This window comes from Canis lupus, chromosome 32 (genome assembly GCF_011100685.1).
Source record: "Canis lupus familiaris isolate Mischka breed German Shepherd chromosome 32, alternate assembly UU_Cfam_GSD_1.0, whole genome shotgun sequence".
Lineage (NCBI taxonomy): Eukaryota > Metazoa > Chordata > Mammalia > Carnivora > Canidae > Canis > Canis lupus.
In genome coordinates this window covers 3,201,649-3,221,651 of record NC_049253.1, presented here as the reverse complement: position 1 = coordinate 3,221,651, position 20,003 = coordinate 3,201,649, and positions in this window count along the sequence as shown.

The following is a 20,003-nucleotide window of genomic DNA, read 5'->3' as shown; positions in this document are numbered from 1 at the left end:
AAAACCAGCAAACAAAAAAATCTCTACTACCATAAACTGTCACAAATTTTGCTCTTATAAACCCTGAAGTCTCCTACTTAATGACTATTATGTGAAAAATTATATAAAATCCTTATAAGTGTGGACCAGTTTTATAAACCACAGTTTTAAATATCAATTTAATCACTGTTCCAGAAAGCATCTGGAGAGCACTGTTAATATATCACTATATATGAGAAAGTACAATAAAAATTTCTAGGATATGAGAAGCTTTTCAATGTCAACTTAAGAAAAAATAAAATTTTGAAAAAATAAAAGCAGACCATAATGTCAACATTTCCCTTAATTGAGTTTCCATATTTCTTCAGTCCCTACCTCTATCTTGGGAAGATAAACATGTTTTTGTCCTCAGACATCATTACCTGTCTATGGACACTGTGTCAAGAAAGAGGTTTTAGTGACCTACTGGTCTCTGATGATTTCAATGAGGTTAAATCAACTGTCCAGGTTGTTCATTTATGTATAGGTGAAAATATTTATGATAATTAGATAGGCTTAGAGAGGAAGGGTACTGAAGAGCTCATTTTAAATCTTAAAAGAGCTGTTCATGTTTTGATCACCAAGTAGTTTTCAGAACTTAGGGAATATTAGAGAAGGTATTTGCCATAATAGATAATAAAACCCATAAATACTTTTAGTTGATTAAAATGATTGGCTTGGGAAAATTTTAAATCACATAAAATCTATCCAGATTGAGGAAGTTGACTTCCTCATATGAATTATGTCTTGAGTAATATATTTTCCTTTTAAAAAATTGTATTTTTTTTGTTTTAAACTTTATGTCTCTCCAAAATCAAATAATAAATAGATCAGTGGAATCCATCTTAGAGTTGACGTCATCTTTTAAAAATGGCAATTGAACATCTACATACCGGATAAATGTATAATTACAGAGATATTTGAGTTCCTTATTGGTTTGTAAAAAATAAGAGACCGTCTCAGAAACTTCTGAGATTGTGGTTTCAGATATACTGTGACTGCCTAGGAAATAATGAACAGGTATCAGCTATCTTCATGTAAAAGTTCACTAAAGCATGACACATAATTACAACCGTAAAATATATAGTCTCAAGTGATCCTGAAGATAAAAGAGGATTTGGATCCAATACCAAATGAAATTTAATATTGAATATTTTATTTGTAGCCCTGAGGTTCTAAACAAAGTTTTCTTTTTTTCCATTGGTTTTCCTTACAGAAAATATAGGAGTATTATAAAAACTATTACAAAGTGTGAACAGTTGTTTCTTGTTTAACCCTTGTTGGAGAAATTTACAGAGCCTAAGGAGTTGGAAGACTTAATACTTTTAAAACTTTCATACTCTCCAAAGTGATCTAATGATGAAATGTAATCAATCCTTGTCAAAATCCCAATGACATTTCTCACAAAAATGAAAAAAAAAATCCTAAAATTCATAATGAACCAGAGAAGATCACAAAAATCTAAAGCAATTTTGAGCAAGAAGAACAAACCTGGAGGCATCATGCTTTCAGCTTTCAAATTATATTACAAAGATACATTAATCGAAGCAATATGGTAACTATCATAAAAACAGACACACAGACCAATAGAACAAAACAGAGAGCCCAAAAATAAATCCACACATCTATAGTTAATTAATATTTGACAAAGTTACTAAAAACACACAATAGAAAAAGGAGAGTCCCTAACATAAATGGTGTTGGGAAAACTGGATATCCATATCAACTCAAAAATGATTTAAAGACTTAAATGTAAGATTTGAAACTGTAAATGAAACTACTAGAATGAAACAGAGAAAAAGCTTCTTGATATTGATTTAGGCAATGATTTTTTTGGATAAGACCCTAATAGAATGGTCAACAAAAGCAAAAATGGATAAGCAGAATTGCATCAAACTAAAAAGCTCCTGCAGAGCAAAGGAGACAATCAACAGAGTGAAAAGACAATATATGGAACGAGAGAAAATATTGCAAGCCTTACATCTGATAAGGAATTGAGACTCAAAGTACACAAGGAATGCAAAAACCCCATATCAAAAAAATAAAAATAAATGATAAAAAATGAGCAAAGGGCTTGAATAGATATTTCTCAAAAGAAGTAGTTTCAGAACAAAGGACTAACAGATGTTTGAAAAGATGTTCAACATCACTCATCATCACATAAATGCAAATCAACCACAATGAGATATTACACATTGCCTATTTAAGAAATCCATTATCAAGAAGATGAAAAGACGTAGCAAGTGTTAGTGGAGGTGTGAAGAAAAGGGAAGACTTGTATACTGTTGGTAGAAATGTAAATTTATGCAGCCATTACATAAAATAGTATAGTGTTTCCTCAAAAAAAAGAACTGCTGTATGATCCAGTAATTTTACTTCTGAGTATATATCAAATGAAATAAAATCAGAATCTTGAAGAGATATCTGTACTTCCATATTCATTGTAGCATTATTTACAATAGCCAAGATATAGAAACAACCTAAGTATCTGTCAATGGATGAATGAATAAAGAAAATATGGATATGCAATATATGTATATAAGTCATATATATACACATGTATATACACATACACACAGACAATAAAATATATAATGGAATATTTAAAAAATAAGGAAATCTTGTCATTTGTGACATGAATGAAACTGGAGCACATAATGCTGAGTGAAATAAGCTTGACACTGAAACACTGCATGATTTTACTTATACATGGAATCTAAAAGAAATTGAACTCATGAAAGCAGAGAGTAAAATGGTGGGTTACCAGAGGCTGTAGAAGGGGTAAATTAGGAGATATTGGTCAAACAGCACAAAGTTTTAGTTATTTAGGATCAGTAAGTTCTGGAGACAATGTACAATATGGTGACTATACTTAGTAATACTATATTATACAGTTAAATTTTGCTAGGGGGTAATTAAGAGTGTTCTCAGCACACACACACATACAAACATGCAAAGTAATTATGGGAGGTAATATACATGTCAAGAAGCTTGATTGTGGTAATCACAATATATACGGGCATATCAAAGCATCGTGTTTTACACTTTAAATACACACAATTTTTATTTATCAATTAAACCTCAGTAAAGCTAGATGGGGAAAAAGGGAGCCTCGGATGGCAATGTTTTCATGTTAAGAACTCTGTGCTGAAGGAATGAATCTTCCTGAGAGCTAACAATTGTCAACTCCCCTGAAAAGAACCAGGAAAAAAAAAAATTGGTCGAGTAAAACTTTTAAGCCATAAAAGAGAAGAAGCACTATTTAACAAAGTTTCCGTGGTATCTCAGAAGAGGAAAAAAAAAAAAAAAGTGGAAAACAGAATTTTGGGCTTCTAGCTGTTATCATTTAGAGTGAGACTTTCATGGCAGGATTTGGATTGGAAGAAAATCAAGATAGAGTGAAAATTGATAATGAGAAAAATTTTAACAAGGAAAATACTTATTCATGTAAACAATTTAGAACTGCTTTCCTAAAAAAAAAAAAAAAAAAAAAAAAAAACTGCTTTCCTACATGTACAAATGGTGTACTTGGATAAATGTGTTTGAAGGATGTTCACGAAGTAGATATTATATATTGGTTTGCATCTTATCTCCCTGGATAATACTTTTTGGAAAAAAATGTCAAACTATGCTGACATGTCACAGTTCTCAGTCTCAGTAACTACATTATATTGATTTGGGTACTCTTAACTCTCAGCATGAAGATGTCTGAATTGCTAAATCATGAAGCCATAGTACTGTTAGTGATTCCCATTAAAGAAATAATTCAATATAATTATATGCACATATAGCATTTGTCATACTAACCATAATTATTTCCCCAAAGAAATGAAATTTTGAAAATACTTTCTAATATTAAGCCACTCTTGTAATTCTAAACAAAAAACAGCATCATCATATTCTGTATATTATTATCCTTTTAATATATTGCAATATGTATCATATTTTATACAATATATTTGATACATTTTTATGTTATATATCTGCAAATATATATATTTGCAAATAATTATTTGAAACTTTTACTCATATATTCATTCATAAGTGATTTACCTACATTTTTGTGTTTGTGATTTTTAACTCAATGATAAATATTAAGTAAATTTATCAATTTTCCACCTTTTCTTATGATTTGAATACATTTAAAAAGCATTATCATTGAAATCATATGTTTCTTGAAGTAATATCAAAAATTTTAGATGGTAGAATAATTCTTGATTATTATTATTTCCAATGAATATCAGAAAATGTAGAAATTTAAAATTTTAAACTCCCAGACTTTTCCTTGTAAAAAAAAAAAAGTTACAGTAAAATTTAAGTTTTGTAAAATTGTAAAATTGTAAAATTGTAAAATTTTAAATTGTAAAATTGTAAAATTAAGTTGTTGACTTTCTTTTTTTAAATATTTAATTAGTTTTTTTTTAATTTTTATTTATGATAGTCACACAGAGAGAGAGAGGCAGAGACATAGGCAGAGGGAGAAGCAGGCTCCATGCACCGGGAACCCGACATGGGATTAGATCCCGGGTCTCCAGGATCGTGCCCTGGGCCAAAGGCAGGCGCCAAACCACTGCGCCACCCAGGGATCCCAGTTGTTGACTTTCAAATATGTTGGTCATTCAATTGCTTCTCTCAACCCTGCCCCCCTCTATTAAGGCATAAATGACAAAATTGCAAAATATTCAAAATGTACAATATGATTATTTGATGTATATATATATATTGTAAAATTATTCCCCACATTGATTTAATTAACAAATCCATCATTGCACATACTTCTTAAATCAATTTAATTTATTTACATAGAAATTATGTCAAGATTTTCAAAATACTTAGCATATAGCAATATGATTATGTGTGTGTTCTTGGTATGAAGATAGTTCTACCTGGTATTGTATGTAAGTGATGAATCACTAAATTCTACACCTGAAACTAATATTACACTGTATGTTAACTTGCAGGAAATTAAATAAAAAACTTGGAGGAGAAAAAAAGGAAATAGGTCTGCTATACTTATGTTCATCTATTTTCCCTCCATTCTTAACTTCTGTTTACCTGGATTTTCAAAATTTTTAATTGTATTTATAAAAATGTCCTTATTTAATTTGTCTAGAGAATCTAATAAATGTTAAAACTTCATTATTGCCTTAGAGTTATATCACTGTTCATATTGTACTTTGTTTTACTAAATAATCTAATTGTAGATTAGAAAATGTATTTTTTTATTTTTTATAATAAAAATATTTTGGACACCATATCTTAATCTAAATATAGCCTTGGAATATTTTTCAAGTGTTTAATCACTAGTATTTTGAAAATAAGGAAAAGTAGACTAACTCTAAAAATTAGGTATATACCAACAAAAATTCCTTTTTAAAAATATTTTATTTATTTATTCATGAGAAACACAGAGGCAGGCAGAGACATAGGCAGAGGGAGAAGCAGGGTACCCACAGGGAACCCAATGTGGAACTCAATCCCAGGACACTGGGACTACCATCTGAGCCAAAGGCAAACACTCAATCACTGAGCCACTCAGGTGCCCCATGAATAAAAATTTCTTGACTGCAAAGTAATTAGAAACAGTGGATATCACAGATATTATTTCTTCAAAAGAGTACGACTATTGCTTGTATCAAAGCATTTAAAATTTTATTTCTGGGATCCCTGGGTGGTGCAGCGGTTTGGCGCCTGCCTTTGGCCCAGGGCGCGATCCTGGAGACCCGGGATCGAATCCCACGTCGGGCTCTCGGTGCATGGAGCCTGCTTCTCCCTCTGCTTGTGTCTCTGCCTCCCTCTCTCTCTCTCTGTGTGACTATCATAAATAAATTTAAAAAAATAATAATAAAAAAAATAAAATTTTATTTCTGACCATCACAGTGGTAGGTGACTTTATACAGTCAACAAATGTTTCTAACATAGACTCTGTCAAATAGTAGCAATTCAATAACTAGTCCATATGGTAGTCATGAGGACTACATTTAAGAAAGAGCCATCCATAAAATGATATCACAAGGAGAAAGAAAAAAGACCGTGGGAGGATACAGGGAAGTACAAAATGATTAAAATATATACTTCTTTTCTTTCTAGTTCTAACTTTGACAAAACAAGCTCTTGGTCCCAGGGGAAAAGGAATTGACTAATGATTCTAACCTGATTGCTTCTCTGAGATGGTATGATTTGCCAGGAATTTTCTTTTATTTAATTCACCATAGCTTAAATACATTAGCGAATTTATCTCTTTCCTTTTCTTAAACAAGTCTCAAATTATATATTACAATTTATGGTAGAAAGAGGAGGGATCATGAATAATTCAATTAACAAAACTCCAGAGATTTTTGATAAATATTTTTAATATATATTGCAATGTACACCTATTTTTTATAAGCATTACACAGTGATGGTTATTTGTTGAAAAGTAAATCCATGAGTAACTTTTGAGAGTGTTTCTATTCCTGCCATTTCATATTTCTTGTGATATTGTAACTTTTTAAAATGAATTGTTAGCAAAGAATAAAAAGGTTTTTTGTTCTGTTTTGGTTTTGTTTTTGATTTTCCACAATGGATTTAAGAATTCACTAAGCATCCTATATACATTATTTTAATTACCTTTTTTAGTAACAGTCTAAAGACAATTTGAAGCTCATTTTTCAGTGAAAAACTTTATACTCAGGGAATTTAAGTGATTTTTCTACAATTCACATTTAATAAATGATAAACCAGAATTCAAACAATATATTACACTTTTATAGCCTCGTTCTCAATTACTCTATTATAGTGCCTTTTTTTGTTAAAGATTTATTTATTTATTCATGAAAGACATAGAGAGAGAGGCAGAGGGAGAAGCAGGTAGGCTCCCTGCAGGAGCCTGATGCAGGACTTGATCCTGGAACACCAGGATCATGCCCTGAGCCAAAGGCAGACACTCAACCATTGAGCCACCCAGGCGTCCCATATATTTCCTTTTTATAGTGCCACTTTCTAATTCTTTTATGTTACCAGTTTAACCGTTTGCCATTATATATTGTAACTTTTTATTTTATTTTATTTTATTTTATTTTATTTTATTTTAGAGAAAGAGAATCTGGGAGCGAGGCAGAACAAGAAGGAGAGAGAGAGCATCCTAAGGAGCCCCACCATCATCTCCTGACCCTGAGACCGTGACCTGAACCAAAAATCAAAAGTTGGACTCTTAAAAAGAAAAAAAAAAAAAAAAAAAAAGATTGTATTTACTCATTCATGAGAGACACAGAGAGAGAGAGGAAGAGACAGAGGCAGAGGGAGAAGCAGGCTCCACGCAGGAAGTCTAATGTGGGACTCGATCCCAGGACTCCAGGATCATACCCTGGGCTCAAGGCAGGCACCAAATCGCTGAGCCACCCACGTACCCCTTTGTTACTTTTAGAGCTATGCTAACCAACAAAATTTTCTGCAGTAATGGAAATAATCTGTATATATTTTTTCCAATATGGTAACAATCAGTAATATGTGATTATCAGACACTTAAAATGTGGCTATTGTGACTGAAAAAATGTTTTAAATTCTGTCTAATTAATTTAAATATAAATGGTCATAGGACTGTCATATTGTAGTGCAGTTCTAAAATGTAGGTATACTAGCTTCTCTCAAAATATTCTTTTTGAAATAAAAAAGGAAGAAATAATTAATCAGTAAAATTGTTAGAAAAAGCATGAAAATAAAGCTAAAAATAAAAAAGGATACATTTCGAGATAATTTCTGATAATTTCCATGGCCTACTAAGTGTTGGAACATACTGTTCACAGGAAGGCTATTATATAATTATTTTATTTTATGTTCATATATTTTTCTGAAAATAAGTATATGTTAGAGAGCAGTTTTGCTTATTAATCAGAATTGTCAGAAATGTGCAAGATATAGCCATGAATATAGATACAGATATGAATCTACATCTCTACATGCATAGGTATATATATATATATATATTTTAATTATTTTTTATTTTAAGAATTTTCCTCATTATTATCAAATTAATAATAAAACAGTAAATGTTAAAAGTCAAAGTAAAATGGTAAGATTCTACATGTTTGAACTGAATAATCATATGAAATTTTTTGTATATCCCTACATATTTTTAAAATTTTAAATTAGCATAAGAAGTATCAGTTTCCCTCTAGTCTATTTCTCTAGAGTAAAAATTCTATAAAATACAATATCTTATATTCTTTTCAGTACATTTTATATTTATCAGAGTTATATATTACTTTCTGTGTTTTTTAATTGAGACTTCAGACATTTTAAATAAGTTCATTTAGCATGTCATGGCTTCAATTTTTAATCCAGTAGTTAGTAATATCAAAAGAAATGGAAAAAAAAAGGAAAGAAAGAAAGAAGGAAGGAAGGAAGGAAGGAAGGAAGGAAGGAAGGAAGGAAGGAAAGAAAGAAAAGAAAGAAGAAAGAAAGAAAAGAAAGAAAGAAAGAAAGAAAGAAAGAAAGAAAGAAAGAAAGAAAGAAAGAAAGAAAGAAAGAAAGAAAGAAAAGAAAGAAAAGAAAGAAAAGAAAGAAAAGAAAGAAAGATAGATGATTTCCTCAAATGGGAATTTGAGTTGCAAACTTTCATTTTCCTAACTGATAGTGTTAGTTATATCAACATTATTTTCATTATCAAGAATATAGCTGCTTAGTAGCTCTGTAACAAAGCATATGTTTTGTATAGTAAAAAAATCATTTATTTTATTCAAGTACTAAATCTTATTTGGCCGGGAAAATTTATGAGGATTATAAATTATAAATTTATAAAGATTATAAAAGATTATAAAGATTAATGTACCATAAATACACCAGAATGTATTCAATATTTAAAGGAGGTCAGATCATGAAGAGATCCTTAAACACCAGACTTATATTGAAAGATCATTAACCTGATACTTTGTGAGGTAATATATTCCTTCACAGTATGTTACATTATTGTCAGAAATTGTGATTAGACATTTAATTAACTCAAGCTGGAGCTGTGCCTACTGAAAATTAAATTGAATGCTATTTGGTCTAACAGCAAAACAAAGAAGTTATCCAAGTGAGTTAGTCAAAAAATCATGATAGACTCCTAGAAAAGATGAATTTTCCTCTACTTATGTTGATTATGTGTGCTATACATGTGATTTCTATAACAAATAAAACTTAATATATATATTAAAATAATAAAATACTTTTCAGTAAATAGGAAATTATGAGTTGTAATGACTTCATTCTCAAACTAGGGAAAAATCACATATTTAAAGTATACTACAAAGCTATAGTTAATAAAACAAGATGATACAGCACAAAAATAAATACATATTCAATGGAATAGAATAGAGAGCCCAGAAATATATCTATGCATACATGGTCAATTATTCTATGATAAGGAGGCAAAAATATACAATGAGGATAAGGCAGTCTCTTCAATAAGTGCTGTTGGGAAAACTGGACATCTACATGCAAAAGAATGAAACCAGGCCGCTTTCTTATACCATACATAAAAAATGAACTCAAAATGGATTAAAAGAATAAATATGGAACCTGAAATCATAAAAGTCCTGTAGTCCTAAAAGTCCTAAAAGAAAACATAGCTAGTAATCTCTTAGATGTCAATGGTAGCAATATTTTTCTGGATATGTCTCCTTAGGCAAAGGAAACAAATGCAAAAATAAACAACTTGAACTACTGCAAACTAAAAACCCATTACACAGTAAAGGAAACCATCAATAAAACCAAAAGAAAATCTAGAGAATGGGAAAATATTTGCAAATGATATATCTGGTAAGGAGTTAAAATTTAAAAAATACAAAGAACTCATACAACTCAAGAACAAAAAACCAAATAGTCTGATTAAAGAATGGCCAGAGGACATGCATAGACATTTTTCTAAAGAAGACATACAGATGGCCAACAGATACATGAAAGATTTCACCATTAATCATCCAGAGAATGCATATCAAAACCACAGTGAGTCAGAATTGTTAGTATCAAAAAGATAAGAAATAATTGTTGGTGAGGATGCAGAGAAAAAGGAACCTTTATCCACTTGGTAGGAAAGTAAATTGGTGCAGCCACTATGGAGGTTCCTCAAAAAACTAAAAGTAGAAGTACTATATAGCCCACTAATTCCAGTTCTGGATATTTTCCTGAGGAAAGCAAAAATACTAATTCAAAAAGATATATGCACCTCTATGTTTTATGTGGCATTATTTACAATAGCTAAGATATGGAGAAAACCTAAGTATTCGTCAACAGATGAATGGATAAAGAAGAACTGATAAATATTTTTGTGATTAGATATATGTGATATGTGATATGTATGAGATATAGATATACCAGCCATAAAAAATAGTGAAATCTTGCCATTCCTGACAACATGGATCAACATAGAGGGTATTATGCTACATAAAATAAGTTTGACAAAGACAAATACAATATGATTTCACTTATATGTAGAATCTAAAAACAACATGATCAAACAACAGCAATGAAAAGAGAAGCATAAATTTAGAGAGGAAACTAGTGGTTGCCAACAGGGAAGGGGATATGCAGATAAGAGAAGGAGATTATTACAAACTTTCAGTTATAAAATTAAAAAATAATAAATTATATATCGCAGGTTCTCTCTTAAATTAGGGAAAATCACTTACATACCCATGCAGAAAATGTTGTTTTAAAACCTCTTAGAATTGCCTGGATAATATTTTTATAATCACGAAAGAAAGCTCATATCATCATTGTAAAATTGTGTACATTTTACTACTATAGCATTTTATAAAATAAAAAGTCAAGCAACATACAAGAAAAAAATTTTTACTGAATACACTGACAAAGGTTTAGATAATCAGAATGAATATTTCAATATATCAATGAAAAAATAAACAATCCATAAATAGTGGATATGATTTGGTATTTCATAGTAAAGAAAATATATGTACCATAATCCTTGGAAAATAAAAAGAGTAATTATTGAAGTGTAAGTTAAATGATGATGAGAAATTATATTATGCCGACCAGATTAAAAAAAATAATTAAAAGGTAATTTTTAAAAATGTATTAGTGAGACTGTGAAACAACAGACTCACTTTTCATGGTCAGAGTGTTACCAAGTATACTCTCAACTTCTCTTTCAAACATTTCTAAAAAAAAAAAAAATTTCTAGAGAATATGCACAGAATACACCAAGACACCAACTATGAATTTTTGTTATATTTTTAAAGCAATAGAAACAGGGGCACCTAAGTGGCTCAGCTGGTTAAGTGTTTGCCTCCAGCTCAGGTCATGATATCAGGGTTGCGCCATGATCCACCCCTGTGTCAGGCTCCCTGATATGTGAGGAGCCTGCTTCTCCCTTTCCCTGTGCCCCTCCTCCATGCTCCTGCAATCTCTTTCTCTCTCTCTCTCAATAAATAAATAAATAAATAAATAAATAAATAAATAAATAAATAAAATCTTAATTAAAAAAAGGTAACAGAGGATATGCAGCTTGAAATCATTCTTTTTCCAGAGCTTACACATCTTCCATTAAATGTTAATAATATAATCATTGTTTCAGGCTTTGAGTTTCAAAGGAGCCTAAGATACCCAGTAAAGTTCAATATGGATATAACTGTATGTCCCAGCAACTCCATTTATGAATATAATGCTTAAGGAATGGTTAAATATGTGCAATGAAAGAGTATAACATTTTTCATTATTTAGCGCAGCATTACTCGGTGCAGCCCCGGTGGCTCAGCGGTTTAGCGCCACTGCAGCCTGGGGTGTGATCCTAGAGACCCGGGATCCAGTCCCACGTTGGGCTCCCTGCATGGCGCCTGCTTCTTCTTCTGCCTGTGTCTCTGCCTCTCTTTCTCTCTGTGTATCTAATGAATAAATAAATAAAATCTTTAACAAAACAAATAAATCCACATTTTTAATAATATAATGAAACTTGGGAAAGTCTCTATTGACTCTACAATTAATAAGTCATGGTAAAGTTAAAGATAGACTATTATACATCACTACATAAGAAAGAAAGCCACACACACCTGCATGGATATATTTAAAAATCATAATGTTGAGTAAAAAGTCACAGAAAAAAATCCACCAAGCATTATTTTATTTATTTTGTGCTCAAAATAATGTTTATGAAGCAGTACGTTGCTTTAGGGTATTTATATAAATGCTAAAATTATAAAAGCACAAGAAAATTATTAACATAAAATTCAAGATAGTGGGAACTTTAACAGAAGGAAAAAGGGCATGTGATCAGACGGCAATTGCCAGGCTAATCAGTAGTTGTCAGTAATAGTATATTTCCAACCAGTTATAGATTCAAACACTTTATCTTCCACACTGAATGCCATAGAAAGGTACTCAAAGAACTTCTTGGTCAAATAAAGCATAAATACAATAGGAGGATATGTGACCAAGCAAACAATGAATCTGACATTTGTAGAATTTCCAAAGTGGGGATAGCAGACTTAAAGGGTAATAATCCAGAGTATACTGTGATGTTTAAAGATTCCAAACAGAAGTTTCTACATAAAAAAATAATAAAGAAAAAATAACACATTAGGTAAAAAGACTGAAAAAGAAAAGAACAATTTTGAAAACAATAAAACTAATAACTGGCTTATCAAGCATAATGAATCCTCCATGAAATCAACAGCTGATGCTTCATCAGAAATAATGCAGGCAAAAAGGAAGAAGGAAGGAAGGAAGGAAGGAAGGAAGGAAGGAAGGAAGGAAGGAAGGAAGGAAGGAGAAGAGAAGGAAAAAAGGAATAGTGGAGGCTAGAAGATAGTAGAATTTGATATTTTAAAATTTAAAGGAAAAAAAAAAACAATCTGCTAACCATATTATAGCCAGCACATCTTTTAAAACTACAATGAGATACCACCTCACACCCGTCAGAATGTCAAATCAACAAGGCAAGAAACAAAAGGTGTTAGCAAGGATGTGGAGATTAAGGAGGACACTGGTAATGAGCACTAGATGTTGTATTTAAGTGTTGAATCACAAAATTCTATTCCTCAAATTAATATAATACCGTATGTTAACTAACTGGAATTTATATAAAAACTTCAAAATAAACAAACAAACAAAAAAGTATCCATGTCAGGCTTAAGCAAATTAGAACATAATTCATATACAAGTTTTCAAGTAATTGAGATTTCTAAAAATAATTGAACAAAGCTTTAGATTTACTTTTCATAAATTAATTAATTAATTTAAAGCAAAACAAAGAAATTACCAGATTATCAAAACTAGTAGAATTAGTTACTTGCAGACCTGCCTTACAAGAAATATAAAAGGAAATCCTTCAAGCTGTCAACAAGTAACTGAAGATAGTAATTTATATCCATACAAAATAACAAAGAGGGTGAATAAGTCATCATGTAAATATAAAAGACTCAATTTGTATTTCTCAATTTTTCACTTAACTGAGTTAGAAATAAGATAGTGTGTATATGATCATGTCGTTGATTATGTAATGTATAGAAATCTATGTGTTCATAGCAAACAAAGTTGTATCAGTGTAAAGAAACACCAGTTGTAAACTAAATAATACAAAAGACCAAATAAAATCAGAAATAAGAAACAAGATTACTATAACAAAATCATCAATGTAGATTGCTTTGCTTTCTTCTCTTGTTTTTAATAGATATAACATTATATAGTAATAATTATAATATTGTACATTGTACATTGTAATATCTATACTTGTAATAATTATGGCAAAGACAACACAAAAAAGAAGATGGAATAAAATTGTCTAGAAGAAACCTTTCTATTTCTCACTGGAATTAAGTAAATACAAATCTCAGTAGATACTGCTCAGTTAAGATGTATTTGATAAGCCCTAATGTGGCTACTAAGAAAATACTTTAAAAGGGGGGGGGGATTAAATTATCATACTCTATTCACTTAGTAGAAAACATTAAAGGAAGATTAAAGGAACAAAACATGAGATATAAAGAAAAAGAAAAATGGCTGACATAAATTCAACTGTATCAATAACAATATTAAAGAAAATTTGTTAAGTGATCAAAACAAAAGATAGAAATGTGAGGTTTAAAAAAAGAACCCAACAAACTCTACTACATACTGTATATAGGAGATTCAAAATAGGTTGAAAGTAAAAGGATGAGTTATATCATGCTAAAAGGAATTAAAAGAAAGTCAGGGGATCCCTGGGTGTCTCAGCAGTTTAGAAACCTGCCTTTGGCCCAGGGCATGATCCTGGAGTCCCCGGATTGAGTCCCACATCAGGCTCCCTGCATGGAGTCTACTTCCATCTCTGCCTCTCTCTGCCTATCTCTCTTTCTCTCTCTCTCTCTCTGTGGTCTCATGAATAAATAAATAAAATCTTAAAAAAATAAATAAATAAATAAATAAAAGAAAGCCAGAAAACTTGTATTAATAGATTGAAAATATTTTTTTATTTTAATAGATACCCAAAGGAACATTTATGATAAAATATCCATCAAGAAGACATAACAATTACAAAAATATATGCACATAATAATAAAGCCTCAAAATACATGAAGCAAACATGGAGAAAATTGAGGGAAGAAGTAGACAATTCAAAAATAATTGGAGACTTTTATAGCCTTTAATCATTTAGAAATGATTCACAAGGAAATACAGGACACGAGCACTACCAACTATACCTAACAGGCATCTATAGAGGACTCCAATCAAGAACAGAAAAATACGCATTCTTCTCAAGTATCCCTGGAACATCTTCTAGACCGTATACTGGACAAACTTCAATAAATTTAAAAGGACTCAAATTATATAAAGTATGTTCTCTAATCATAATGGAATGAAATCAGAAATCAAGAACAAAAAGAAATGTCCACAAATATGTGGATATTAAATAATATACTCCTAAATAATCAAAGACTAAAGAAGAAATCACAAGGTAACCTAAGTTAAATTAGATAATACTTTGATATAAATGTAAATAAAGATACAAAATACCAAAACTTATGAGATGCAGTAAATCAGTGCTTAGAGCAAAATTTATAGCTGTAAACTCCTATATTAAAAAGAATTAAAGTTCTCATAAACTAACCTTCCATCTTAAGATAGTGGGAGGTAAAAATACAAAGCAAGCAGAAGGGTTTATAAAGATATCAGGAATCTTTAAGATAAAGAGTAGAAAAACAAGGGTGCATGGGTGGCTCAATCAGTTAAGCGTCTGACTCGGTTTTGGTTCAGGTCATGATTTCAGGGTCTTGAGATCAAGCCCTGCGTTGGGCTCTCCAACCAGTGGGGATTCTGCTTACCCTCTCTCTCTTGCTCTCCCTCTGCTCATGTACTCTCTCTTTTTCTAAAATAAATAAATAATTTAAAAAAAGAGAAAACAATGGAGAAATTGAGGAAATAAAAGGTGGCCCTCTGAAAACATATTTTTTTAATTAGCTGAACTAACAAAAGAATATAGACATCTGTCTATTCCTTCAAATAAAGTTTGAAGGAAGATACATTGCTATCAACGTTATGAAAATAAAAAGAATTATGAGGGACTATTATGCCAACAAATTAAATAACCCAGGTAAATGGAAAAAAATTTAGAAAAATGTAAACTACCAATACTGTTCCAAAAGATTTCAAAATTATGAACAGATTATAACATTTTAGAGATTGAATTAATAATTTAAAAAAAACTTCCCACAAAAACAGATCTAGGTCAAAATATCATCACAGATGAATTCTATGAAACACTTAAGGATGGTTTAGTAAGTTTTGTTTTTGTTTTTGTTTTTGTTTTTTACAAAATCTCCCCTCAAAGGAGAAGGAGAAGTTATCTATTTTATGAAGCAAGTATTACACAGATGCCAAAACCTGACAGACATTATAAGAAAACTATAGACTAATATCTCTTATAATTGTAGTTGTAAAAAATCCTCAACAAAGTACTAACAAAATAAATACAACTACATATAAACAGAAATTCATACCATGACCAAGTGGGATTTAACTTTTTTTAAGATTTTATTTATTTATTTGAGAGAGATGGAGATAGCAAGAGAGAGCATGAGCAGGGAGGAAAGGAAGAAACAGACTGCTGAACAGGGAGCCAACTCGGAGCTTGATCCCAGGACCCTGGGATCATGGCCTGAGCCAAAGGTACACTTAACTGAATAAGCTCCCCACATGCCCCCCACAGATCACTTCAATTACATGTTCTAAGACAGTCATAATCATTGGGAGTTTAGTTGCAGGTAATTATAAACCAATCAAAATAGCTAAAGCAAAATGGAACATTTCAATACCTTGTTTCAATGGAACAAGGTATCCTGTGGATCCCAAGGGCAGAAATGCAGCATGATGATGGGAAACTGGAAGTAGAGAAATACCAAAAACCCAGGCAATATGCTTTCTGTCACATTCATTTTTTAAAAATGGGGTAATATAGATTTACAGCAAAATTGAGAGAAATACCAAAAACCCAGGCAATATGCTTTCTGTCACATTCATTTTTTAAAAATGGGGTAATATAGATTTACAGCAAAATTGAGAGAAGGTACACATATTTTCCATATACTCCTTATGCCATTCATGTACAGACTCCCTTATTACCAACAGCCACCACCAAAGTGATGAACCTACAATTGATGAACCTACATAGACACATCATTATCAGTCAACTCCATATTTTGTATTAGGATTTATTCCTGGTGTTATCCTTTCTATGGGTTTGGACAAATGTATAATGATTTGTCTCTGTGCTCCAAATATTCATCCCTCCTTCACCGCTAATCCCTGAAAACCACTGAATTATTTATTGTCTCTGTAGTTTTACCTTTTGCAGAATGTCATATAGTTTGAATTGAATAGCAAGTAGCCTTTCCAGCTTGGCTTTTTTCACCTAGTAATATGCATTTAATTCCTCCATGTCTTTTCATATCTTGAGAGCGCCGAATCCTAACCACTAGACCACCAGGGAATTTTTCTTTTCATATCTTGATAGTTCATTTTCTTTATAGCATGGTCTACTATTCCATTGTCTGAATGTACCATCGCTTATTTATCCATTCTCCTACTGAAGGATATCTGATGGCTTCCGCTTTTAACAATTATGAACAAACCTACTATAAACACCCATGCAGGCTTTTGTGCATGTTGACCCCTCTGACCCTCTTGACCCCTCTGCCCCTGAGCTGGGGTCTGGTCTGCACATCCAGACTAGCATAGGTAAGACTTTCTTTAAAAAAAAAAAAAAAAATTATTCAAGAGAGACACAGAGGGAGAGGCAGAAACATAGGCAGAGGGAGAAGCAGGCTCCCTGAAGGGAGTCCGAGCTCCATCCCTGGACCCAGGATTATTCCCTGAGCCACCCAGGTGTCCCAAGACTTTCTAAAGCACAACACTATAGCTGCTATACAGCTAAACACTAGGCAGAGGGGTGCCTAGGTGTTAAGTCAGTTAAGAGTCTGCCTTCAGTGCAGGTCATGATCCTGGGGTGCTGGGATGGAGCCCTGCATTGAGCCCAGCACCGGTGTCAGGCTCCCTATTCAGTGTCACTTTCTCTCTCAAATAAATAAATAAATAAATAAATAAATAAATAAATAAATAAATAAACTAAAAAAAAAAAAAAAAAAAGGAAGAAGAAGAAGACGACTAAACAAATACACCAGACTAATGTTGTTCTGGAAATGTTTAAGTTCCAGCTTTTTTTGTCCCAGTCAGAGTCATGGGACTTCACTGAGGACTTCAGATATTCATTAAAGCTCCAGAAAACGTTTACTTTAAGAAGAAATATGTCCTAGTAAAAAGGCCAACACAGTAGTAAGCACAAAACAGAAATAGATCTGCCCACCTTAACAAATCATAAAACCAAACCTGACATGATTCAAATGATTCCGTAATAATTTAACTGCTCTATGGAACAAAATTCAGCATTCTTTAAAGTAAAGGTCAGCAAATTCATTCAGTGAGGAATCAGATAGTAAATATTCTAGGGCCAGATGGTCTTTATTGCAAGTATTTATTCACCTCTACCATTGTGGCATGAAAACAATTATGCATTCACTTGTATTCAGTATACGTGAAGTAGACCGTTTAACTAAAAGGCAAATATTTTCTGACCAGATTAAAACGTACACAAATAGTAAGCATAAGAAGGTTGTCGATGGCCTTATTATTATCAGATGCAGAAGACTTCAAGACACGGACATAAAAAGAGACATTTTAGAATGATAAAAGAGTAAATGAATCAAGGAGACATAACAATCATAAATATTTATACACCTAATGGCAGCACTTCAAGATACATAAGGCAAAAACTGATAAGAAATAAAGGGAACTAGAAACCACATCTGGAGATTGTCACTCTTCTCTTTAGATACAACCACATTTTTTACTTTACAATAAAAAATGCTGAAATGAGTCATGTGAATTTTCTGTTTGTACTTGTGTTTCCCCATTTCTTTTTTTCCTTTTTATTTAAATTCAATTAGCCAACATATAGTAAATCATTAGTTTCAGATGTAATGTGTTTCTCTATTTCTATATTCAGCCCTCTTAAACAGGTTTCTATTCCTATCATTTCAGGCAAACTATGCTTTCTAACATCACCATAGGCCTCTACATTGTTTAATCAAATAGTCATTTTTTTTTGCTTTCATTTTCTTGTATTTCTTAGCCATATTTAATGCTTGATTCTTCCTTCCTTCCCTCTGTCCCTCCTTCCTTCCTTCCTTTCTTTTATTTTTGTAGTTTCAAGTTTGTATTGAAGTTCCAGTTAGTTAACATACAATGTAATATTAGTTTCAGGAGTAGAATTTAGTGACTCATCACTTACCTACAACACCCAGTGCTCATCTCAACAAGTGCCTTCCTTAACTCCCATCACCCATTTAACCCCTTCCCCTACCCACCTCCCCTCCAGCAACCCTCAGTTTATTATCTATAGTTAAGTCTGTTTCTTTGTTTGTCTCCCTCTTTTTCTGCTATGCTCTTTTGTTTCATTTCTTAAATTCCACATGAGTGAAACAATATAATTGTCTTTCTCTGACTGATTTATTCCATTCAACATAATACTCTTTAGCTCCATACATGTCATTGCAAATGACAAATTTTCATTCCTTTTGATGACTCCGCAATATTCCATTGTGTGTGTGTGTGTGTGTGTGTGTATACACACACATATATCACAATATATATATCACATTTTCTTTACTCATTCATTAGTTGATGGATATTTGGGCTATTCCATAATTTGGCTATTGTTGATAATGCTGCTATAAATATCAGGGTGCATGTACTTTTGAATCACTATTTTTGTATCCTTTGGGTAAATACATAGTAATGCAATTGCTGGGCCATAAGGTAGCTCTATTTTTAGCTTTTTGAGGAAACTCCATACTGTTTTCTAGAGTGGCTGTACTGTTTGATTTCCCACCAACAGTGGAAGGGGGTTCCCCTTTCTCCACATCCTCACCAGTATCTGCTGTCTCCTGTGTTGTTAATTCCTTTCTACTTGATTGTACTTTCTTCTTGAAGATCTTCCTTCTTGATTCCTTCTTTCTTGATCCTCTTTCCTTCTTGAAATATTTTCTTCATTTGGCCTCCAGATTACATAATTATCCTATAATTTCCCTGCTTCTTCTCAATTCCTTTTGTTAGATTTCTAAATAAGAAAGAGTTCCAGAAGTCAGTCCTTAGTTCCCTCTTCTTCATGTACAATACTGGCTAGTATCATGTTATTAAATGTTATCACTTTTCCAAGAAGTTCCAAAGTCCTACATGAGGCTCAGATCTCTCCATGACAGTCATGCTTATACATCTAACTGCCTGCTTGACTCCACTTAGATGTTGAATACCCTTCAAATACTGAACTCTTTCCTCCTCCCAAAACCAAAACTAACTAAATAAACAAAAAAACTTGCTGCTTCCATATTGCTCCAGTTACTGCAATTTGTATTTGCTCAAGCCAGAAACTTTAATGTTGTCATTGACCTCTCCATTCTAAAACCTTTCACATGCAATCT